Raw genomic sequence first — 25,055 nt, forward strand, 5'->3', positions numbered from 1 at the left:
ATCAGATCAGCCCCCACAGCCCCTTCCCAACCCCCCCGCCTCCCCCCCCAACCCCGAGGCAACAAATTTATCCTAATATTTTCTTGAACAAGAAAGAAATGTCTTTGGTCTGTTTCCTGAATAGAGTGAAACCCCCATCTCTGTTTGTTTCTTCGCAAACTACTGTACGGAAGCGACCTGCTTTAGTAGCTACGTCTGCACGTAAAGATTATTCACGCAGACCATCGCCCAAGGCTGGAACTGGCTTCAGCTCCCTGGTGCCACCAGGCAGCCGTACTAACCACTGATCCACTGTGCCACCCGTACGATTTGGAACGATTTGTCATCATTTGCGGTGCAAGTAGCGAAACAGTTGTCAGTTTGTCAACTGGGTCGGATTATAATGTTGTCAGCGATCTGCAGCAATGTGAACGGAGATGTCGAATCGAGCTGCTGGTGGTGATGAGGCGCGCTTGCAGCGTGACATGTTTACACGGGGAGATCAGCTCCCTCCCCATTCTCCACAGAGAGTCGGATACAAGTAGAGAGGATATTGAAAGTGGACGATAAAGAAAGGGTGCACGGACGTAATTCGCTTTTCGCAACTTTTCGGATTGATGCGGAATGCCGAGGAGCGAATCCTGTACGTGAGGGAAACGATGATTGGCATTTATGGGCAATCTACACCAACACAAGGGGAGGCAATGAATAGGATCTTTCCGTCAAGGCCAACATTTCTCGCCCATGCCGAGATCAGCCTGGTGGTGAGCTGCTCTCTCGAACCGCTGCAGTCCAAGTGCTGTCGGTAGCCCCGCGATGCTGTTTGGGCGGGGATTCCCGATTTTGACCCGGTAACACCGGAGGAACAAGGACATATTTGCAATTCAGGACAGCGAGTGCCTCGGCGCGGGGGAGAACTTGCGAATGGTGGTGTTCCCGTGGATCTGCTGCCGTCATCCTTCGAGGCTGCGTTGGCCATGGGTTTGCAAGGTGCTGCCTGAGGAATTCTGGTGAATCTTGTAGATGCCGGGGGAATGAATGACCCTGCCGGGGGAATGAATGACCCTGCCGCCGCCGCTGTCCCCGATCACCGGGAGAAACCTCTCTGCAGTCGACCTGACGTGCGGTGGCTCCGGCCCGTGCCATCTGATTGGTCGTCAGCGCGACCTACGCGGCTACGTAACAGAAAACCACGGGGAAAGCACAGCGACTGCTGCAGAGTGATCTTCCGGTCTGGTTGGATATCTTGGAAGGAAGGTAGACGGTAAGGGAATAAAGGAACTTTGAATATCATCAAACTGATGGAAAGGATAGTCGGCAAATATGACCTCCACCGTTGGAGTATTAATGTGCTATCGCTTCTCGGCCTTTTGGCTTGGAATATGTGTAGTTTCTGTTCTTATCAGTTTAATCGCTGATATCTCCCGAAGGTGGGAGTGTTTGTATTAAATGGATTTTTGGAGCAGGGAGATGGCTTAAGGGCTTGCTCTGTCCTCTCCATGTATCAGCCTGGTATTGCAGTGTTTCCAGGAATGGTGCACCCAACGCCTACCCAAGTTCAAAAGCAGGTGAATGCAATGTGAATCTCTTGCCTTTGCTAGTTTGCCGTGTTGATGGCAGTCAGTGATTGTTGCATCTATTGTCTTTTCAGTTGCAGGAAACTATCGTCTTTTGTTACGGGTTTTCTGTCTTATGAACCTGCTCTGCAGTTACCTGATGAAGGTGCAGCACGCTGAAAGCCAGGACAGGGGTAACCCCAACGTGCTACAGGGAACATTCTGGAACCAGGGGCCTGCCAGGAAGGTAACTTGCCAATTTGAATGAATGGATTTGCCCTTGTCTGCCGTTTTGGGCTTCTGCGGTCGTTCTTGGAACGTATCCCACCGATGGTACGGCGGTGGCGGGGGGTGGGGTGACTGCTGTAATTTCAAAGAACCCCGTTGGGCTGAAACCTGGTGTTGTGGGATTTTTAACACAGTCAAATCAGGTTGTGGGATCCCATGACTCAGCCAATGTCAAATGGCTATCAGATCAGCCCCCACAGCCCCTTCCCAACCCCCCCACCTCCCCCTCCAACCCCGAGGCAACAAATTTATCCTAATATTTTCTTGAACAAGAAAGAAATGTCTTTGGTCTGTTTCCTGAATAGAGTGAAACCCCCATCTCTGTTTGTTTCTTCGCAAACTACTGTACGGAAGCGACCTGCTTTAGTAGCTACGTCTGTACGTAAAGATTATTCACGCAGACGATCGCCCAAGGCTGGAACTGGCTTCAGCTCCCTGGTGCCACCAGGCAGCCGTACTAACCACTGATCCACTGTGCCACCCGTACGATTTGGAACGATTTGTCATCATTTGCGGTGCAAGTAGCGAAACAGTTGTCAGTTTGTCAACTGGGTCGGATTATAATGTTGTCAGCGATCTGCAGCAATGTGAACGGAGATGTCGAATCGAGCTGCTGGTGGTGATGAGGCGCGCTTGCAGCGTGACATGTTTACACGGGGAGATCAGCTCCCTCCCCATTCTCCACAGAGAGTCGGATACAAGTAGAGAGGATATTGAAAGTGGACGATAAAGAAAGGGTGCACGGACGTAATTCGCTTTTCGCAACTTTTCGGATTGATGCGGAATGCCGAGGAGCGAATCCTGTACGTGAGGGAAACGATGATTGGCATTTATGGGCAATCTACACCAACACAAGGGGAGGCAATGAATAGGATCTTTCCGTCAAGGCCAACATTTCTCGCCCATGCCGAGATCAGCCTGGTGGTGAGCTGCTCTCTCGAACCGCTGCAGTCCAAGTGCTGTCGGTAGCCCCGCGATGCTGTTTGGGCGGGGATTCCCGATTTTGACCCGGTAACACCGGAGGAACAAGGACATATTTGCAATTCAGGACAGCGAGTGCCTCGGCGCGGGGGAGAACTTGCGAATGGTGGTGTTCCCGTGGATCTGCTGCCGTCATCCTTCGAGGCTGCGTTGGCCATGGGTTTACAAGGTGCTGCCTGAGGAATTCTGGTGAATCTTGTAGATGCCGGGGGAATGAATGACCCTGCCGGGGGAATGAATGACCCTGCCGCCGCCGCTGTCCCCGATCACCGGGAGAAACCTCTCTGCAGTCGACCTGACGTGCGGTGGCTCCGGCCCGTGCCATCTGATTGGTCGTCAGCGCGACCTACGCGGCTACGTAACAGAAAACCACGGGTAAAGCACAGCGACTGCTGCAGAGTGATCTTCCGGTCTGGTTGGATATCTTGGAAGGAAGGTAGACGGTAAGGGAATAAAGGAACTTTGAATATCATCAAACTGATGGAAAGGATAGTCGGCAAATATGACCTCCACCGTTGGAGTATTGATGTGCTATCGCTTCTCGGCCTTTTGGCTTGGAATATGTGTAGTTTCTGTTCTTATCAGTTTAATCGCTGATATCTCCCGAAGGTGGGAGTGTTTGTATTAAATGGATTTTTGGAGCAGGGAGATGGCTTAAGGGCTTGCTCTGTCCTCTCCATGTATCAGCCTGGTATTGCAGTGTTTCCAGGAATGGTGCACCCAACGCTTACCCAAGTTCAAAAGCAGGTGAATGCAATGTGAATCTCTTGCCTTTGCTAGTTTGCCGTGTTGATGGCAGTCAGTGATTGTTGCATCTATTGTCTTTTCAGTTGCAGGAAACTATCGTCTTTTGTTACGGGTTTTCTGTCTTATGAACCTGCTCTGCAGTTACCTGATGAAGGTGCAGCACGCTGAAAGCCAGGACAGGGGTAACCCCAACGTGCTACAGGGAACATTCTGGAACCAGGGGCCTGCCAGGAAGGTAACTTGCCAATTTGAATGAATGGATTTGACCTTGTCTGCCGTTTTGGGCTTCTGCGGTCGTTCTTGGAACGTATCCCACCGATGGTACGGCGGTGGCGGGGGGTGGGGTGACTGCTGTAATTTCAAAGAACCCCGTTGGGCTGAACCCTGGTGTTGTGGGATTTTTAACACAGTCAAATCAGGTTGTGGGATCCCATGACTCAGCCAATGTCAAATGGCTATCAGATCAGCCCCCACAGCCCCTTCCCAACCCCCCCGCCTCCCCCCCCAACCCCGAGGCAACAAATTTATCCTAATATTTTCTTGAACAAGAAAGAAATGTCTTTGGTCTGTTTCCTGAATAGAGTGAAACCCCCATCTCTGTTTGTTTCTTCGCAAACTACTGTACGGAAGCGACCTGCTTTAGTAGCTACGTCTGCACGTAAAGATTATTCACGCAGACGATCGCCCAAGGCTGGAACTGGCTTCAGCTCCCTGGTGCCACCAGGCAGCCGTACTAACCACTGATCCACTGTGCCACCCGTACGATTTGGAACGATTTGTCATCATTTGCGGTGCAAGTAGCGAAACAGTTGTCAGTTTGTCAACTGGGTCGGATTATAATGTTGTCAGCGATCTGCAGCAATGTGAACGGAGATGTCGAATCGAGCTGCTGGTGGTGATGAGGCGCGCTTGCAGCGTGACATGTTTACACGGGGAGATCAGCTCCCTCCCCATTCTCCACAGAGAGTCGGATACAAGTAGAGAGGATATTGAAAGTGGACGATAAAGAAAGGGTGCACGGACGTAATTCGCTTTTCGCAACTTTTCGGATTGATGCGGAATGCCGAGGAGCGAATCCTGTACGTGAGGGAAACGATGATTGGCATTTATGGGCAATCTACACCAACACAAGGGGAGGCAATGAATAGGATCTTTCCGTCAAGGCCAACATTTCTCGCCCATGCCGAGATCAGCCTGGTGGTGAGCTGCTCTCTCGAACCGCTGCAGTCCAAGTGCTGTCGGTAGCCCCGCGATGCTGTTTGGGCGGGGATTCCCGATTTTGACCCGGTAACACCGGAGGAACAAGGACATATTTGCAATTCAGGACAGCGAGTGCCTCGGCGCGGGGGAGAACTTGCGAATGGTGGTGTTCCCGTGGATCTGCTGCCGTCATCCTTCGAGGCTGCGTTGGCCATGGGTTTGCAAGGTGCTGCCTGAGGAATTCTGGTGAATCTTGTAGATGCCGGGGGAATGAATGACCCTGCCGGGGGAATGAATGACCCTGCCGCCGCCGCTGTCCCCGATCACCGGGAGAAACCTCTCTGCAGTCGACCTGACGTGCGGTGGCTCCGGCCCGTGCCATCTGATTGGTCGTCAGCGCGACCTACGCGGCTACGTAACAGAAAACCACGGGTAAAGCACAGCGACTGCTGCAGAGTGATCTTCCGGTCTGGTTGGATATCTTGGAAGGAAGGTAGACGGTAAGGGAATAAAGGAACTTTGAATATCATCAAACTGATGGAAAGGATAGTCGGCAAATATGACCTCCACCGTTGGAGTATTAATGTGCTATCGCTTCTCGGCCTTTTGGCTTGGAATATGTGTAGTTTCTGTTCTTATCAGTTTAATCGCTGATATCTCCCGAAGGTGGGAGTGTTTGTATTAAATGGATTTTTGGAGCAGGGAGATGGCTTAAGGGCTTGCTCTGTCCTCTCCATGTATCAGCCTGGTATTGCAGTGTTTCCAGGAATGGTGCACCCAACGCTTACCCAAGTTCAAAAGCAGGTGAATGCAATGTGAATCTCTTGCCTTTGCTAGTTTGCCGTGTTGATGGCAGTCAGTGATTGTTGCATCTATTGTCTTTTCAGTTGCAGGAAACTATCGTCTTTTGTTACGGGTTTTCTGTCTTATGAACCTGCTCTGCAGTTACCTGATGAAGGTGCAGCACGCTGAAAGCCAGGACAGGGGTAACCCCAACGTGCTACAGGGAACATTCTGGAACCAGGGGCCTGCCAGGAAGGTAACTTGCCAATTTGAATGAATGGATTTGCCCTTGTCTGCCGTTTTGGGCTTCTGCGGTCGTTCTTGGAACGTATCCCACCGATGGTACGGCGGTGGCGGGGGGTGGGGTGACTGCTGTAATTTCAAAGAACCCCGTTGGGCTGAACCCTGGTGTTGTGGGATTTTTAACACAGTCAAATCAGGTTGTGGGATCCCATGACTCAGCCAATGTCAAATGGCTATCAGATCAGCCCCCACAGCCCCTTCCCAACCCCCCCACCTCCCCCTCCAACCCCGAGGCAACAAATTTATCCTAATATTTTCTTGAACAAGAAAGAAATGTCTTTGGTCTGTTTCCTGAATAGAGTGAAACCCCCATCTCTGTTTGTTTCTTCGCAAACTACTGTACGGAAGCGACCTGCTTTAGTAGCTACGTCTGTACGTAAAGATTATTCACGCAGACGATCGCCCAAGGCTGGAACTGGCTTCAGCTCCCTGGTGCCACCAGGCAGCCGTACTAACCACTGATCCACTGTGCCACCCGTACGATTTGGAACGATTTGTCATCATTTGCGGTGCAAGTAGCGAAACAGTTGTCAGTTTGTCAACTGGGTCGGATTATAATGTTGTCAGCGATCTGCAGCAATGTGAACGGAGATGTCGAATCGAGCTGCTGGTGGTGATGAGGCGCGCTTGCAGCGTGACATGTTTACACGGGGAGATCAGCTCCCTCCCCATTCTCCACAGAGAGTCGGATACAAGTAGAGAGGATATTGAAAGTGGACGATAAAGAAAGGGTGCACGGACGTAATTCGCTTTTCGCAACTTTTCGGATTGATGCGGAATGCCGAGGAGCGAATCCTGTACGTGAGGGAAACGATGATTGGCATTTATGGGCAATCTACACCAACACAAGGGGAGGCAATGAATAGGATCTTTCCGTCAAGGCCAACATTTCTCGCCCATGCCGAGATCAGCCTGGTGGTGAGCTGCTCTCTCGAACCGCTGCAGTCCAAGTGCTGTCGGTAGCCCCGCGATGCTGTTTGGGCGGGGATTCCCGATTTTGACCCGGTAACACCGGAGGAACAAGGACATATTTGCAATTCAGGACAGCGAGTGCCTCGGCGCGGGGGAGAACTTGCGAATGGTGGTGTTCCCGTGGATCTGCTGCCGTCATCCTTCGAGGCTGCGTTGGCCATGGGTTTGCAAGGTGCTGCCTGAGGAATTCTGGTGAATCTTGTAGATGCCGGGGGAATGAATGACCCTGCCGGGGGAATGAATGACCCTGCCGCCGCCGCTGTCCCCGATCACCGGGAGAAACCTCTCTGCAGTCGACCTGACGTGCGGTGGCTCCGGCCCGTGCCATCTGATTGGTCGTCAGCGCGACCTACGCGGCTACGTAACAGAAAACCACGGGTAAAGCACAGCGACTGCTGCAGAGTGATCTTCCGGTCTGGTTGGATATCTTGGAAGGAAGGTAGACGGTAAGGGAATAAAGGAACTTTGAATATCATCAAACTGATGGAAAGGATAGTCGGCAAATATGACCTCCACCGTTGGAGTATTAATGTGCTATCGCTTCTCGGCCTTTTGGCTTGGAATATGTGTAGTTTCTGTTCTTATCAGTTTAATCGCTGATATCTCCCGAAGGTGGGAGTGTTTGTATTAAATGGATTTTTGGAGCAGGGAGATGGCTTAAGGGCTTGCTCTGTCCTCTCCATGTATCAGCCTGGTATTGCAGTGTTTCCAGGAATGGTGCACCCAACGCTTACCCAAGTTCAAAAGCAGGTGAATGCAATGTGAATCTCTTGCCTTTGCTAGTTTGCCGTGTTGATGGCAGTCAGTGATTGTTGCATCTATTGTCTTTTCAGTTGCAGGAAACTATCGTCTTTTGTTACGGGTTTTCTGTCTTATGAACCTGCTCTGCAGTTACCTGATGAAGGTGCAGCACGCTGAAAGCCAGGACAGGGGTAACCCCAACGTGCTACAGGGAACATTCTGGAACCAGGGGCCTGCCAGGAAGGTAACTTGCCAATTTGAATGAATGGATTTGCCCTTGTCTGCCGTTTTGGGCTTCTGCGGTCGTTCTTGGAACGTATCCCACCGATGGTACGGCGGTGGCGGGGGGTGGGGTGACTGCTGTAATTTCAAAGAACCCCGTTGGGCTGAACCCTGGTGTTGTGGGATTTTTAACACAGTCAAATCAGGTTGTGGGATCCCATGACTCAGCCAATGTCAAATGGCTATCAGATCAGCCCCCACAGCCCCTTCCCAACCCCCCCCCCTCCCCCCCCAACCCCGAGGCAACAAATTTATCCTAATATTTTCTTGAACAAGAAAGAAATGTCTTTGGTCTGTTTCCTGAATAGAGTGAAACCCCCATCTCTGTTTGTTTCTTCGCAAACTACTGTACGGAAGCGACCTGCTTTAGTAGCTACGTCTGCACGTAAAGATTATTCACGCAGACCATCGCCCAAGGCTGGAACTGGCTTCAGCTCCCTGGTGCCACCAGGCAGCCGTACTAACCACTGATCCACTGTGCCACCCGTACGATTTGGAACGATTTGTCATCATTTGCGGTGCAAGTAGCGAAACAGTTGTCAGTTTGTCAACTGGGTCGGATTATAATGTTGTCAGCGATCTGCAGCAATGTGAACGGAGATGTCGAATCGAGCTGCTGGTGGTGATGAGGCGCGCTTGCAGCGTGACATGTTTACACGGGGAGATCAGCTCCCTCCCCATTCTCCACAGAGAGTCGGATACAAGTAGAGAGGATATTGAAAGTGGACGATAAAGAAAGGGTGCACGGACGTAATTCGCTTTTCGCAACTTTTCGGATTGATGCGGAATGCCGAGGAGCGAATCCTGTACGTGAGGGAAACGATGATTGGCATTTATGGGCAATCTACACCAACACAAGGGGAGGCAATGAATAGGATCTTTCCGTCAAGGCCAACATTTCTCGCCCATGCCGAGATCAGCCTGGTGGTGAGCTGCTCTCTCGAACCGCTGCAGTCCAAGTGCTGTCGGTAGCCCCGCGATGCTGTTTGGGCGGGGATTCCCGATTTTGACCCGGTAACACCGGAGGAACAAGGACATATTTGCAATTCAGGACAGCGAGTGCCTCGGCGCGGGGGAGAACTTGCGAATGGTGGTGTTCCCGTGGATCTGCTGCCGTCATCCTTCGAGGCTGCGTTGGCCATGGGTTTGCAAGGTGCTGCCTGAGGAATTCTGGTGAATCTTGTAGATGCCGGGGGAATGAATGACCCTGCCGGGGGAATGAATGACCCTGCCGCCGCCGCTGTCCCCGATCACCGGGAGAAACCTCTCTGCAGTCGACCTGACGTGCGGTGGCTCCGGCCCGTGCCATCTGATTGGTCGTCAGCGCGACCTACGCGGCTACGTAACAGAAAACCACGGGGAAAGCACAGCGACTGCTGCAGAGTGATCTTCCGGTCTGGTTGGATATCTTGGAAGGAAGGTAGACGGTAAGGGAATAAAGGAACTTTGAATATCATCAAACTGATGGAAAGGATAGTCGGCAAATATGACCTCCACCGTTGGAGTATTAATGTGCTATCGCTTCTCGGCCTTTTGGCTTGGAATATGTGTAGTTTCTGTTCTTATCAGTTTAATCGCTGATATCTCCCGAAGGTGGGAGTGTTTGTATTAAATGGATTTTTGGAGCAGGGAGATGGCTTAAGGGCTTGCTCTGTCCTCTCCATGTATCAGCCTGGTATTGCAGTGTTTCCAGGAATGGTGCACCCAACGCTTACCCAAGTTCAAAAGCAGGTGAATGCAATGTGAATCTCTTGCCTTTGCTAGTTTGCCGTGTTGATGGCAGTCAGTGATTGTTGCATCTATTGTCTTTTCAGTTGCAGGAAACTATCGTCTTTTGTTACGGGTTTTCTGTCTTATGAACCTGCTCTGCAGTTACCTGATGAAGGTGCAGCACGCTGAAAGCCAGGACAGGGGTAACCCCAACGTGCTACAGGGAACATTCTGGAACCAGGGGCCTGCCAGGAAGGTAACTTGCCAATTTGAATGAATGGATTTGCCCTTGTCTGCCGTTTTGGGCTTCTGCGGTCGTTCTTTGAACGTATCCCACCGATGGTACGGCGGTGGCGGGGGGTGGGGTGACTGCTGTAATTTCAAAGAACCCCGTTGGGCTGAACCCTGGTGTTGTGGGATTTTTAACACAGTCAAATCAGGTTGTGGGATCCCATGACTCAGCCAATGTCAAATGGCTATCAGATCAGCCCCCACAGCCCCTTCCCAACCCCCCCGCCTCCCCCCCAACCCCGAGGCAACAAATTTATCCTAATATTTTCTTGAACAAGAAAGAAATGTCTTTGGTCTGTTTCCTGAATAGAGTGAAACCCCCATCTCTGTTTGTTTCTTCGCAAACTACTGTACGGAAGCGACCTGCTTTAGTAGCTACGTCTGCACGTAAAGATTATTCACGCAGACCATCGCCCAAGGCTGGAACTGGCTTCAGCTCCCTGGTGCCACCAGGCAGCCGTACTAACCACTGATCCACTGTGCCACCCGTACGATTTGGAACGATTTGTCATCATTTGCGGTGCAAGTAGCGAAACAGTTGTCAGTTTGTCAACTGGGTCGGATTATAATGTTGTCAGCGATCTGCAGCAATGTGAACGGAGATGTCGAATCGAGCTGCTGGTGGTGATGAGGCACGCTTGCAGCGTGACATGTTTACACGGGGAGATCAGCTCCCTCCCCATTCTCCACAGAGAGTCGGATACAAGTAGAGAGGATATTGAAAGTGGACGATAAAGAAAGGGTGCACGGACGTAATTCGCTTTTCGCAACTTTTCGGATTGATGCGGAATGCCGAGGAGCGAATCCTGTACGTGAGGGAAACGATGATTGGCATTTATGGGCAAGCTACACCAACACAAGGGGAGGCAATGAATAGGATCTTTCCGTCAAGGCCAACATTTCTCGCCCATGCCGAGATCAGCCTGGTGGTGAGCTGCTCTCTCGAACCGCTGCAGTCCAAGTGCTGTCGGTAGCCCGGCGATGCTGTTTGGGCGGGGATTCCCGATTTTGACCCGGTAACACCGGAGGAACAAGGACATATTTGCAATTCAGGACAGCGAGTGCCTCGGCGCGGGGGAGAACTTGCGAATGGTGGTGTTCCCGTGGATCTGCTGCCGTCATCCTTCGAGGCTGCGTTGGCCATGGGTTTGCAAGGTGCTGCCTGAGGAATTCTGGTGAATCTTGTAGATGCCGGGGGAATGAATGACCCTGCCGGGGGAATGAATGACCCTGCCGCCGCCGCTGTCCCCGATCACCGGGAGAAACCTCTCTGCAGTCGACCTGACGTGCAGTGGCTCCGGCCCGTGCCATCTGATTGGTCGTCAGCGCGACCTACGCGGCTACGTAACAGAAAACCACGGGTAAAGCACAGCGACTGCTGCAGAGTGATCTTCCGGTCTGGTTGGATATCTTGGAAGGAAGGTAGACGGTAAGGGAATAAAGGAACTTTGAATATCATCAAACTGATGGAAAGGATAGTCGGCAAATATGACCTCCACCGTTGGAGTATTGATGTGCTATCGCTTCTCGGCCTTTTGGCTTGGAATATGTGTAGTTTCTGTTCTTATCAGTTTAATAAAGGCCTCCCCCTACCCGGTGAGAACCAAGAGGTGTCCACCGGCCCACAGCTCCAGGTAACTGGGAGCAGCGGTCCTGTGACAGCCCCACTGTCAGATGGAGAACTGGACGGTGCGGACCCTGGGCTTGACACAAAGACACCAGAGCGGGGAAATGGCTCCAGCGTGGAGCCGGACAGCTACCTCAGCCCTGGGATGGTCCAGCAGTTTGCCGTCACCACGGGGATGCACGCAGCTACCCCAGAGGAGCAAGACCAGCAGCAAATGGACACTATTAACCTTGTAAATTGTTAAAATGGGGTTTAAAGTTGCCAGCATCAATGTGCGTAGCATCAAATCGGCTACGCGATGTGTTTCAACGATGGCCTTCCTGGCCAGCGTTAAAGCCGACCTCCTGTTTCTGCAGGAGTGTGGGATACCGCACCTCAGCAGCTACAGGAGATGGTCGAGCTTGTGGGCCCATGGGCAGTCAGTTTGGTCGGGGGGCAACGATAGCCGCGCCTCCGGCCTGGGTATCCTGTTGCGAGGAAGCAACTTCACCATCTCCGAGGTTAAGGAGGTGGTGGGCGGGCGCCTCCTCGTCGCCGACGTTATGTACAGGAATGCTCCCCTGAGACTGATCAATGTGTACGCCCCAGTGGGTAAGAGTGAACGGTTGGCCGTCCTGCAGCAGCTTCCACTGTTGCTGGCTACGTCCAGGCCGGTCATTCTGGCCGGAGACTTCAACTGTATCATTGATGCAGATGGACGATCCGGCGGGGGGGACAGTAAACTGGACGCCACGTCCAGAGCCCTGATGGACGCGGTAAAAGATGCCAAGCTGCACGACGTCTTCAGCACCCCTGCAGACGGAGCGCAGCGTAGATACACCTGGTCACGGGCAGACGGGTCTATCCGCTCAAGGATAGATTACCTGTTTGTGTCCCGAACGCTCTCGGTCAGATCCACCGACGTCAAGCCGGTGTTCTTCTCTGACCACTGCCTCCTGCTGGCCGACTGTCACCTACAGGACGAGCAGCGGGCGGGTAAGGGAACATGGAAGCTGAACACTAAGCTGTTGACCCCGGGAAACATTGAGGAGCTCAAGAGGGACTACGCAGGTTGGAGAACCGTGAAGCCCCTCTTTGAGTCTCCAGCAGACTGGTGGGAAACAGTTAAAGGGAACATCAAGAGGTTCTTCATCCTCAAAGGTGTTCAGGAGGCGAGAGAGAGGCGGGGAAAACTGTCCCAGCTCCAGGAAAGTATGCAGAACCTGCTCCTGCTGCAGACGATGGGGGTCGATGTCACGGAGGACCTCAAGGAGGTGAAGGGCCAGCAAGCCTCGCTCTTTGCCTCAGAGGCCTCCAAGATAATCTTCCGGTCCAGGGTCCGCTCGGTGGAGCAGGACGAGACGTGCTCACGTTTCTTCTTCCAGAAGGTGCACAAAGAGAGCTCTGTGCTCAGCAGCCTGAAGGAAGAAGACGGCTCGACAACGTCATCTCAGGCTGACGTCATGAGGATCAGTAAATCCTTCTATGCCAGTCTGTATGACGCGAAGCCGACCGACAGCGCGGCCTCCCAGTCGTTCCTGTCGTCTATCACGGAGGTCTTAGACGACAGAACACGCGAGAGGCTGGACCAGCCGCTATCTCTGGACGAGCTGACCAAGGCCCTCGAGTCCTTCGAAAAGAATAAAACTCCCGGAAGCGATGGCTTACCGGTCGAGCTCTATTCCGCTCTGTGGGACTTGATTGGCCAGGACCTGCTGGAGGTGTATGTCAGTATGCTTCGGGCAGGTACCATGAGCGAATCCATGAGGAAAGGCATCATCACCCTCATCTATAAGCGGAAGGGGGAGAGCGAGGAACTCAAAAAATTGGAGACCGATCACACTGTTGAATGCAGATTACAAAATCCTGTCAAAGGTAATTGCCAACCGGGTCAGGTCTGCTCTGGGGTCGGTGATTCACCCTGACCAAACCTGTGCTGTGCCAGGCAGGAAGATCGCTGAGAGTCTCGCACTCCTCAGGGATACGATCGCCTACGTGCAGGACAGAGGGTTGGACGCCTGCCTGATCAGCCTGGACCAGGAGAAAGCCTTTGACAGGATATCACACATGTATATGAGAGATGTTCTCTCCAAAATGGGCTTTGGGGAGGGAATCTGCAATTGGATCAGACTGCTCTACACCAACATCGTAAGTGCAGTCTCAATCAATGGGTGGGAATCAGATAGCTTCCCAGTCAGATCTGGAGTCAGGCAGGGCTGCCCTCTCTCTCCAGCCTTGTTTGTGTGCTGCATAGAGCCATTTGCCGAGTCCATCAGGAAGGATGCGAGCCTGAGAGGGGTGACTATTCCGGGCAGCGGGGGCCAGCAGGTTAAGGCCTCCCTGTACATGGATGACGTCGCCGTTTTCTGCTCGGATCCGCTGTCCGTGCGCAGACTCATGTGCATTTGTGACCAGTTCGAACGGGCCTCGGGGGCCAAGGTAAACCGAGGCAAGAGCGAGGCCATGCTCTTCGGGAACTGGGCCGACCAATCCTCGATCCCCTTCACCGTCAGGACCGCCCACCTGAAGGTGCTGGGTATTTGGTTCGGAGGGGCTGGGGCGTGCGCCAAGTCTTGGGAGGAGCGTATCAGTAAAGTGAGGCAGAAACTGGGCAGATGGAGGCTACGGTTGCTCTCCATCACGGGAAAAAGCCTGGTCATCAGGTGTGAGGCACTGTCATTGCTGTTGTACGTGGCACAGGTCTGGCCTATTCCCAGAACCTGCGCCGCTGCAGTCGCCCGGGCCATCTTCCAGTTCATATGGAGTTCAAAGATGGACCGGGTCCGAAGGGAGTCACTGTACAAAGATCTGGGCAACGGGGGAAAAAATACACCCAATGCCACCCTCACCCTGATGGCCACCTTTGTGTGTGGCTGCATCAAGCTGTGTGTGGATCCCCGGTACGCAAACACCAAGTGTCACTACGTACTGAGGTTCTACCTGTCCCCGGTGTTGCGAAGGATGGGCCTGGCCTCGCTGCCGCGGAACGCTCCGAGTAGTTGGACCGTTCCGTACCACCTGTCCTTCGTGGAGAAATTTCTGAAGAAAAACACCTTTGACCACAAGTCCATCAGGAAGTGGTCAGCACGTAGCGTCCTCGAGACCCTTCGGGAAAAGGAGAGGGCGGATCCTGTTGAGTGGTTCCCTGAGCAGACTGTCAAAGCAATTTGGCAGAATGCCTCATCGCCAGAACTTTCCAACAAGCACCAAGACATGGCTTGGCTGGTGGTGAGAAGGGCTCTACCTGTGAGATCGTTTATGCACGCCCGGACTCTCAGCCGCACCGCACGCTGCCCTCGAAGCGGCTGCGGGGGGGACGAGACTGTCACACACCTCCTTCTGGAATGTGCCTATGCAGAGGAAGTCTGGAGAGGAATGCAGTGGTATTTGTCGAGGTTCGTCCCGAGCAGCGCCGTGACACGGGACTCCGTGCTCTACGGCCTGTTCCCCGGGACGCACACCGAGACGAACATCAACTGCGCCTGGAGGATCATCAACTCGGTGAAGGACGCTCTCTGGGCGGTCCGAAACCTGTTGATCTTCCAGCTGAAGGAGTTGACCCCGACTGAGTGTTGCAGACTGGCACATTCCAAGGTCCAGGACTACGTGTTGAGGGACGCGCTGAAGCTTGGGGCAGCTGCCGCCAAGGCGCGGTGGGGAAAGACCACCGTTTAACATCTGCCTGTCGAAAGAAAAGCAGGGGGCCCATGCAGTCATTTGGGCTCTGCTGACGCCTCAGCTCAATATATGAGTGAGAGATGCACTGATCTGTATGGAATAATGATAATTCGGAGCTGTGTATGTAAATGTGGAAATATGAATGGCATTACCTAATGTACAGTGTATCAAATTATTCTATGCATATTTTATGAATAAAGTATATTTTTGAAATAAAAAAAAGTTTCTGTTCTTATCAGTTTAATCGCTGATATCTCCCGAAGGTGGGAGTGTTTGTATTAAATGGATTTTTGGAGCAGGGAGATGGCTTCAGGGCTTGCTCTGTCCTCTCCATGTATCAGCCTGGTATTGCAGTGTTTCCAGGAATGGTGCACCCAACGCTTACCCAAGTTCAAAAGCAGGTGAATGCAATGTGAATCTCTTGCCTTTGCTAGTTTGCCGTGTTGATGGCAGTCAGTGATTGTTGCATCTATTGTCTTTTCAGTTGCAGGAAACTATCGTCTTTTGTTACGGGTTTTCTGTCTTATGAACCTGCTCTGCAGTTACCTGATGAAGGTGCAGCACGCTGAAAGCCAGGACAGGGGTAACCCCAACGTGCTACAGGGAACATTCTGGAACCAGGGTCCTGCCAGGAAGGTAACTTGCCAATTTAAATGAATGGATTTGCCCTTGTCTGCCGTTTTGGGCTTCTGCGGTCGTTCTTGGAACGTATCCCACCGATGGTACGGCGGTGGCGGGGGGTGGGGTGACTGCTGTAATTTCAAAGAACCCCGTTGGGCTGAAACCTGGTGTTGTGGGATTTTTAACACAGTCAAATCAGGTTGTGGGATCCCATGACTCAGCCAATGTCAAATGGCTATCAGATCAGCCCCCACAGCCCCTTCCCAACCCCCCCGCCTCCCCCCCCACCCCCGAGGCAACAAATGTATCCTAATATTTTCTTGAACAAGAAAGAAATGTCTTTGGTCTGTTTCCTGAATAGAGTGAAACCCCCATCTCTGTTTGTTTCTTCGCAAACTACTGTACGGAAGCGACCTGCTTTAGTAGCTACGTCTGTACATAAAGATTATTCACGCAGACGATCGCCCAAGGCTGGAACTGGCTTCAGCTCCCTGGTGCCACCAGGCAGCCGTACTAACCACTGATCCACTGTGCCACCCGTACGATTTGGAACGATTTGTCATCATTTGCGGTGCAAGTAGCGAAACAGTTGTCAGTTTGTCAACTGGGTCGGATTATAATGTTGTCAGCGATCTGCAGCAATGTGAACGGAGATGTCGAATCGAGCTGCTGGTGGTGATGAGGCGCGCTTGCAGCGTGACATGTTTACACGGGGAGATCAGCTCCCTCCCCATTCTCCACAGAGAGTCGGATACAAGTAGAGAGGATATTGAGAGTGGACGATAAAGAAAGGGTGCACGGACGTAATTCGCTTTTCGCAACTTTTCGGATTGATGCGGAATGCCGAGGAGCGAATCCTGTACGTGAGGGAAACGATGATTGGCATTTATGGGCAAGCTACACCAACACAAGGGGAGGCAATGAATAGGATCTTTCCGTCAAGGCCAACATTTCTCGCCCATGCCGAGATCAGCCTGGTGGTGAGCTGCTCTCTCGAACCGCTGCAGTCCAAGTGCTGTCGGTAGCCCCGCGATGCTGTTTGGGCGGGGATTCCCGATTTTGACCCGGTAACACCGGAGGAACAAAGACATATTTGCAATTCAGGACAGCGAGTGTCTCGGAGGGGGGGGAGAACTTGCGAATGGTGGTGTTCCCGTGGATCTGCTGCCGTCATCCTTCGAGGCTGCGTTGGCCATGGGTTTGCAAGGTGCTGCCTGAGGAATTCTGGTGAATCTTGTAGATGCCGGGGGAATGAATGACCCTGCCGGGGGAATGAATGACCCTGCCGCCGCCGCTGTCCCCGATCACCGGGAGAAACCTCTCTGCAGTCGACCTGACGTGCGGTGGCTCCGGCCCGTGCCATCTGATTGGTCGTCAGCGCGACCTACGCGGCTACGTAACAGATGGAGAGAAAAGCACGGGGAAAGCACAGCGACTGCTGCAGAGTGATCTTCCGGTCTGGTTGGATATCTTGGAAGGAAGGTAGACGGTAAGGGAATAAAGGAACTTTGAATATCATCAAACTGATGGAAAGGATAGTCGGCAAATATGACCTCCACCGTTGGAGTATTAATGTGCTATCGCTTCTCGGCCTTTTGGCTTGGAATATGTGTAGTTTCTGTTCTTATCAGTTTAATCGCTGATATCTCCCGAAGGTGGGAGTGTTTGTATTAAATGGATTTTTGGAGCAGGGAGATGGCTTAAGGGCTTGCTCTGTCCTCTCCATGTATCAGCCTGGTATTGCAGTGTTTCCAGGAATGGTGCACCCAACGCTTACCCAAGTTCAAAAGCAGGTGAATGCAATGTGAATCTCTTGCCTTTGCTAGTTTGCCGTGTTGATGGCAGTCAGTGATTGTTGCATCTATTGTCTTTTCAGTTGCAGGAAACTATCGTCTTTTGTTACGGGTTTTCTGTCTTATGAACCTGCTCTGCAGTTACCTGATGAAGGTGCAGCACGCAGAAAGCCAGGACAGGGGTAACCCCAACGTGCTACAGGGAACATTCTGGAACCAGGGGCCTGCCAGGAAGGTAACTTGCCAATTTAAATGAATGGATTTGCCCTTGTCTGCCGTTTTGGGCTTCTGCGGTCGTTCTTGGAACGTATCCCACCGATGGTACGGCGGTGGCGGGGGGTGGGGTGACTGCTGTAATTTCAAAGAACCCCGTTGGCCTGAAACCTGGTGTTGTGGGATTTTTAACACAGTCAAATCAGGTTGTGGGATCCCATGACTCAGCCAATGTCAAATGGCTATCAGATCAGCCCCCACAGCCCCTTCCCAACCCCCCCGCCTCCCCCCCCACCCCCGAGGCAACAAATTTATCCTAATATTTTCTTGAACAAGAAAGAAATGTCTTTGGTCTGTTTCCTGAATAGAGTGAAACCCCCATCTCTGTTTGTTTCTTCGCAAACTACTGTACGGAAGCGACCTGCTTTAGTAGCTACGTCTGTACGTAAAGATTATTCACGCAGACGATCGCCCAAGGCTGGAACTGGCTTCAGCTCCCTGGTGCCACCAGGCAGCCGTACTAACCACTGATCCACTGTGCCACCCGTACGATTTGGAACGATTTGTCATCATTTGCGGTGCAAGTAGCGAAACAGTTGTCAGTTTGTCAACTGGGTCGGATTATAATGTTGTCAGCGATCTGCAGCAATGTGAACGGAGATGTCGAATCGAGCTGCTGGTGGTGATGAGGCGCGCTTGCAGCGTGACATGTTTACACGGGGAGATCAGCTCCCTCCCCATTCTCCAGAGAGTCGGATACAAGTAGAGAGGATATTGAGAGTGGACGATAAAGAAAGGGTGCACGGACGTAATTCGCTTTTCGCAACTTTTCGGATTGATGCGGAATGCCGAGGAGCGAATCCTGTACGTGAGGGAAACGATGATTGGCATTTATGGGCAAGCTACACCAACACAAGGGGAGGCAATGAATAGGATCTTTCCGTCAAGGCCAACATTTCTCGCCCATGCCGAGATCAGCCTGGTGGTGAGCTGCTCTCTCGAACCGCTGCAGTCCAAGTGCTGTCGGTAGCCCCGCGATGCTGTTTGGGCGGGGATTCCCGATTTTGACCCGGTAACACCGGAGGAACAAAGACATATTTGCAATTCAGGACAGCGAGTGTCTCGGGGGGGGGGAGGGGGAGAACTTGCGAATGGTGGTGTTCCCGTGGATCTGCTGCCGTCATCCTTCGAGGCTGCGTTGGCCATGGGTTTGCAAGGTGCTGCCTGAGGAATTCTGGTGAATCTTGTAGATGCCGGGGGAATGAATGACCCTGCCGGGGGAATGAATGACCCTGCCGCCGCCGCTGTCCCCGATCACCGGGAGAAACCTCTCTGCAGTCGACCTGACGTGCGGTGGCTCCGGCCCGTGCCATCTGATTGGTCGTCAGCGCGACCTACGCGGCTACGTAACAGATGGAGAGAAAAGCACGGGGAAAGCACAGCGACTGCTGCAGAGTGATCTTCCGGTCTGGTTGGATATCTTGGAAGGAAGGTAGACGGTAAGGGAATAAAGGAACTTTGAATATCATCAAACTGATGGAAAGGATAGTCGGCAAATATGACCTCCACCGTTGGAGTATTAATGTGCTATCGCTTCTCGGCCTTTTGGCTTGGAATATGTGTAGTTTCTGTTCTTATCAGTTTAATCGCTGATATCTCCCGAAGGTGGGAGTGTTTGTATTAAATGGATTTTTGGAGCAGGGAGATGGCTTAAGGGCTTGCTCTGTCCTCTCCATGTATCAGCCTGGTATTGCAGTGTTTCCAGGAATGGTGCACCCAACGCTTACCCAAGTTCAAAAGCAGGTGAATGCAATGTGAATCTCTTGCCTTTGCTAGTTTGCCGTGTTGATGGCAGTCAGTGATTGTTGCATCTATTGTCTTTTCAGTTGCAGGAAACTATCGTCTTTTGTTACGGGTTTTCTGTCTTATGAACCTGCTCTGCAGTTACCTGATGAAGGTGCAGCACGCAGAAAGCCAGGACAGGGGTAACCCCAACGTGCTACAGGGAACATTCTGGAACCAGGGGCCTGCCAGGAAGGTAACTTGCCAATTTAAATGAATGGATTTGCCCTTGTCTGCCGTTTTGGGCTTCTGCGGTCGTTCTTGGAACGTATCCCACCGATGGTACGGCGGTGGCGGGGGGTGGGGTGACTGCTGTAATTTCAAAGAACCCCGTTGGCCTGAAACCTGGTGTTGTGGGATTTTTAACACAGTCAAATCAGGTTGTGGGATCCCATGACTCAGCCAATGTCAAATGGCTATCAGATCAGCCCCCACAGCCCCTTCCCAACCCCCCCGCCCCCCCCCCCACCCCCGAGGCAACAAATTTATCCTAATATTTTCTTGAACAAGAAAGAAATGTCTTTGGTCTGTTTCCTGAATAGAGTGAAACCCCCATCTCTGTTTGTTTCTTCGCAAACTACTGTACGGAAGCGACCTGCTTTAGTAGCTACGTCTGTACGTAAAGATTATTCACGCAGACGATCGCCCAAGGCTGGAACTGGCTTCAGCTCCCTGGTGCCACCAGGCAGCCGTACTAACCACTGATCCACTGTGCCACCCGTACGATTTGGAACGATTTGTCATCATTTGCGGTGCAAGTAGCGAAACAGTTGTCAGTTTGTCAACTGGGTCGGATTATAATGTTGTCAGCGATCTGCAGCAATGTGAACGGAGATGTCGAATCGAGCTGCTGGTGGTGATGAGGCGCGCTTGCAGCGTGACATGTTTACACGGGGAGATCAGCTCCCTCCCCATTCTCCAGAGAGTCGGATACAAGTAGAGAGGATATTGAGAGTGGACGATAAAGAAAGGGTGCACGGACGTAATTCGCTTTTCGCAACTTTTCGGATTGATGCGGAATGCCGAGGAGCGAATCCTGTACGTGAGGGAAACGATGATTGGCATTTATGGGCAAGCTACACCAACACAAGGGGAGGCAATGAATAGGATCTTTCCGTCAAGGCCAACATTTCTCGCCCATGCCGAGATCAGCCTGGTGGTGAGCTGCTCTCTCGAGCCGCTGCAGTCCAAGTGCTGTCGGTAGCCCCGCGATGCTGTTTGGGCGGGGATTCCCGATTTTGACCCGGTAACACCGGAGGAACAAAGACATATTTGCAATTCAGGACAGCGAGTGTCTCGGAGGGGGGGGAGAACTTGCGAATGGTGGTGTTCCCGTGGATCTGCTGCCGTCATCCTTCGAGGCTGCGTTGGCCATGGGTTTGCAAGGTGCTGCCTGAGGAATTCTGGTGAATCTTGTAGATGCCGGGGGAATGAATGACCCTGCCGGGGGAATGAATGACCCTGCCGCCGCCGCTGTCCCCGATCACCGGGAGAAACCTCTCTGCAGTCGACCTGACGTGCGGTGGCTCCGGCCCGTGCCATCTGATTGGTCGTCAGCGCGACCTACGCGGCTACGTAACAGATGGAGAGAAAAGCACGGGGAAAGCACAGCGACTGCTGCAGAGTGATCTTCCGGTCTGGTTGGATATCTTGGAAGGAAGGTAGACGGTAAGGGAATAAAGGAACTTTGAATATCATCAAACTGATGGAAAGGATAGTCGGCAAATATGACCTCCACCGTTGGAGTATTAATGTGCTATCGCTTCTCGGCCTTTTGGCTTGGAATATGTGTAGTTTCTGTTCTTATCAGTTTAATCGCTGATATCTCCCGAAGGTGGGAGTGTTTGTATTAAATGGATTTTTGGAGCAGGGAGATGGCTTAAGGGCTTGCTCTGTCCTCTCCATGTATCAGCCTGGTATTGCAGTGTTTCCAGGAATGGTGCACCCAACGCTTACCCAAGTTCAAAAGCAGGTGAATGCAATGTGAATCTCTTGCCTTTGCTAGTTTGCCGTGTTGATGGCAGTCAGTGATTGTTGCATCTATTGTCTTTTCAGTTGCAGGAAACTATCGTCTTTTGTTACGGGTTTTCTGTCTTATGAACCTGCTCTGCAGTTACCTGATGAAGGTGCAGCACGCAGAAAGCCAGGACAGGGGTAACCCCAACGTGCTACAGGGAACATTCTGGAACCAGGGGCCTGCCAGGAAGGTAACTTGCCAATTTAAATGAATGGATTTGCCCTTGTCTGCCGTTTTGGGCTTCTGCGGTCGTTCTTGGAACGTATCCCACCGATGGTACGGCGGTGGCGGGGGGTGGGGTGACTGCTGTAATTTCAAAGAACCCCGTTGGCCTGAAACCTGGTGTTGTGGGATTTTTAACACAGTCAAATCAGGTTGTGGGATCCCATGACTCAGCCAATGTCAAATGGCTATCAGATCAGCCCCCACAGCCCCTTCCCAACCCCCCCGCCTCCCCCCCCACCCCCGAGGCAACAAATTTATCCTAATATTTTCTTGAACAAGAAAGAAATGTCTTTGGTCTGTTTCCTGAATAGAGTGAAACCCCCATCTCTGTTTGTTTCTTCGCAAACTACTGTACGGAAGCGACCTGCTTTAGTAGCTACGTCTGTACGTAAAGATTATTCACGCAGACGATCGCCCAAGGCTGGAACTGGCTTCAGCTCCCTGGTGCCACCAGGCAGCCGTACTAACCACTGATCCACTGTGCCACCCGTACGATTTGGAACGATTTGTCATCATTTGCGGTGCAAGTAGCGAAACAGTTGTCAGTTTGTCAACTGGGTCGGATTATAATGTTGTCAGCGATCTGCAGCAATGTGAACGGAGATGTCGAATCGAGCTGCTGGTGGTGATGAGGCGCGCTTGCAGCGTGACATGTTTACACGGGGAGATCAGCTCCCTCCCCATTCTCCAGAGAGTCGGATACAAGTAGAGAGGATATTGAGAGTGGACGATAAAGAAAGGGTGCACGGACGTAATTCGCTTTTCGCAACTTTTCGGATTGATGCGGAATGCCGAGGAGCGAATCCTGTACGTGAGGGAAACGATGATTGGCATTTATGGGCAAGCTACACCAACACAAGGGGAGGCAATGAATAGGATCTTTCCGTCAAGGCCAACATTTCTCGCCCATGCCGAGATCAGCCTGGTGGTGAGCTGCTCTCTCGAACCGCTGCAGTCCAAGTGCTGTCGGTAGCCCCGCGATGCTGTTTGGGCGGGGATTCCCGATTTTGACCCGGTAACACCGGAGGAACAAAGACATATTTGCAATTCAGGACAGCGAGTGTCTCGGGGGGGGGGAGGGTGGAGAACTTGCGAATGGTGGTGTTCCCGTGGATCTGCTGCCGTCATCCTTCGAGGCTGCGTTGGCCATGGGTTTGCAAGGTGCTGCCTGAGGAATTCTGGTGAATCTTGTAGATGCCGGGGGAATGAATGACCCTGCCGGGGGAATGAATGACCCTGCCGCCGCCGCTGTCCCCGATCACCGGGAGAAACCTCTCTGCAGTCGACCTGACGTGCGGTGGCTCCGGCCCGTGCCATCTGATTGGTCGTCAGCGCGACCTACGCGGCTACGTAACAGATGGAGAGAAAAGCACGGGGAAAGCACAGCGACTGCTGCAGAGTGATCTTCCGGTCTGGTTGGATATCTTGGAAGGAAGGTAGACGGTAAGGGAATAAAGGAACTTTGAATATCATCAAACTGATGGAAAGGATAGTCGGCAAATATGACCTCCACCGTTGGAGTATTAATGTGCTATCGCTTCTCGGCCTTTTGGCTTGGAATATGTGTAGTTTCTGTTCTTATCAGTTTAATCGCTGATATCTCCCGAAGGTGGGAGTGTTTGTATTAAATGGATTTTTGGAGCAGGGAGATGGCTTAAGGGCTTGCTCTGTCCTCTCCATGTATCAGCCTGGTATTGCAGTGTTTCCAGGAATGGTGCACCCAACGCTTACCCAAGTTCAAAAGCAGGTGAATGCAATGTGAATCTCTTGCCTTTGCTAGTTTGCCGTGTTGATGGCAGTCAGTGATTGTTGCATCTATTGTCTTTTCAGTTGCAGGAAACTATCGTCTTTTGTTACGGGTTTTCTGTCTTATGAACCTGCTCTGCAGTTACCTGATGAAGGTGCAGCACGCAGAAAGCCAGGACAGGGGTAACCCCAACGTGCTACAGGGAACATTCTGGAACCAGGGGCCTGCCAGGAAGGTAACTTGCCAATTTAAATGAATGGATTTGCCCTTGTCTGCCGTTTTGGGCTTCTGCGGTCGTTCTTGGAACGTATCCCACCGATGGTACGGCGGTGGCGGGGGGTGGGGTGACTGCTGTAATTTCAAAGAACCCCGTTGGCCTGAAACCTGGTGTTGTGGGATTTTTAACACAGTCAAATCAGGTTGTGGGATCCCATGACTCAGCCAATGTCAAATGGCTATCAGATCAGCCCCCACAGCCCCTTCCCAACCCCCCCGCCTCCCCCCCCACCCCCGAGGCAACAAATTTATCCTAATATTTTCTTGAACAAGAAAGAAATGTCTTTGGTCTGTTTCCTGAATAGAGTGAAACCCCCATCTCTGTTTGTTTCTTCGCAAACTACTGTACGGAAGCGACCTGCTTTAGTAGCTACGTCTGTACGTAAAGATTATTCACGCAGACGATCGCCCAAGGCTGGAACTGGCTTCAGCTCCCTGGTGCCACCAGGCAGCCGTACTAACCACTGATCCACTGTGCCACCCGTACGATTTGGAACGATTTGTCATCATTTGCGGTGCAAGTAGCGAAACAGTTGTCAGTTTGTCAACTGGGTCGGATTATAATGTTGTCAGCGATCTGCAGCAATGTGAACGGAGATGTCGAATCGAGCTGCTGGTGGTGATGAGGCGCGCTTGCAGCGTGACATGTTTACACGGGGAGATCAGCTCCCTCCCCATTCTCCAGAGAGTCGGATACAAGTAGAGAGGATATTGAGAGTGGACGATAAAGAAAGGGTGCACGGACGTAATTCGCTTTTCGCAACTTTTCGGATTGATGCGGAATGCCGAGGAGCGAATCCTGTACGTGAGGGAAACGATGATTGGCATTTATGGGCAAGCTACACCAACACAAGGGGAGGCAATGAATAGGATCTTTCCGTCAAGGCCAACATTTCTCGCCCATGCCGAGATCAGCCTGGTGGTGAGCTGCTCTCTCGAACCGCTGCAGTCCAAGTGCTGTCGGTAGCCCCGCGATGCTGTTTGGGCGGGGATTCCCGATTTTGACCCGGTAACACCGGAGGAACAAAGACATATTTGCAATTCAGGACAGCGAGTGTCTCGGGGGGGGGGGGGGGAGAACTTGCGAATGGTGGTGTTCCTGTGGATCTGCTGCCGTCATCCTTCGAGGCTGCGTTGGCCATGGGTTTGCAAGGTGCTGCCTGAGGAATTCTGGTGAATCTTGTAGATGCCGGGGGAATGAATG

At 52.2% G+C, this 25,055-nt stretch overlaps 9 non-coding genes and 1 pseudogene across 9 annotated transcripts; all 10 read left to right on the plus strand.

The window, feature by feature from the left end:
- Positions 1–1,333: 1,333 nt before the first annotated feature.
- Positions 1,334–1,525, plus strand: LOC132831716 (U2 spliceosomal RNA). Its single transcript, XR_009646669.1, has one exon. It is a non-coding gene; the product is annotated as a U2 spliceosomal RNA (small nuclear RNA).
- Positions 1,526–3,337: 1,812 nt separating this feature from the next.
- On the plus strand, positions 3,338–3,529 carry LOC132831717 (U2 spliceosomal RNA). The gene has a single exon (XR_009646670.1). It is a non-coding gene; the product is annotated as a U2 spliceosomal RNA (small nuclear RNA).
- A 1,812-nt stretch (positions 3,530–5,341) lies between these two features.
- LOC132831718 (U2 spliceosomal RNA) lies at positions 5,342–5,533 on the plus strand. The gene has a single exon (XR_009646671.1). It is a non-coding gene; the product is annotated as a U2 spliceosomal RNA (small nuclear RNA).
- Positions 5,534–7,345: 1,812 nt separating this feature from the next.
- LOC132831720 (U2 spliceosomal RNA) lies at positions 7,346–7,537 on the plus strand. The gene has a single exon (XR_009646673.1). It is a non-coding gene; the product is annotated as a U2 spliceosomal RNA (small nuclear RNA).
- A 1,812-nt stretch (positions 7,538–9,349) lies between these two features.
- LOC132831721 (U2 spliceosomal RNA) lies at positions 9,350–9,541 on the plus strand. Its single transcript, XR_009646674.1, has one exon. It is a non-coding gene; the product is annotated as a U2 spliceosomal RNA (small nuclear RNA).
- A 5,777-nt stretch (positions 9,542–15,318) lies between these two features.
- Positions 15,319–15,496, plus strand: LOC132831930 (U2 spliceosomal RNA; annotated as a pseudogene).
- A 1,821-nt stretch (positions 15,497–17,317) lies between these two features.
- Positions 17,318–17,509, plus strand: LOC132831722 (U2 spliceosomal RNA). Its single transcript, XR_009646675.1, has one exon. It is a non-coding gene; the product is annotated as a U2 spliceosomal RNA (small nuclear RNA).
- Positions 17,510–19,333: 1,824 nt separating this feature from the next.
- Positions 19,334–19,525, plus strand: LOC132831723 (U2 spliceosomal RNA). Its single transcript, XR_009646676.1, has one exon. It is a non-coding gene; the product is annotated as a U2 spliceosomal RNA (small nuclear RNA).
- Positions 19,526–21,344: 1,819 nt separating this feature from the next.
- LOC132831724 (U2 spliceosomal RNA) lies at positions 21,345–21,536 on the plus strand. Its single transcript, XR_009646677.1, has one exon. It is a non-coding gene; the product is annotated as a U2 spliceosomal RNA (small nuclear RNA).
- Positions 21,537–23,361: 1,825 nt separating this feature from the next.
- Positions 23,362–23,553, plus strand: LOC132831725 (U2 spliceosomal RNA). Its single transcript, XR_009646678.1, has one exon. It is a non-coding gene; the product is annotated as a U2 spliceosomal RNA (small nuclear RNA).
- Positions 23,554–25,055: the final 1,502 nt, after the last annotated feature.

This window comes from Hemiscyllium ocellatum, chromosome 33 (assembly GCF_020745735.1).
Source record: "Hemiscyllium ocellatum isolate sHemOce1 chromosome 33, sHemOce1.pat.X.cur, whole genome shotgun sequence".
NCBI classification, from domain to species: Eukaryota; Metazoa; Chordata; class Chondrichthyes; order Orectolobiformes; family Hemiscylliidae; genus Hemiscyllium; species Hemiscyllium ocellatum.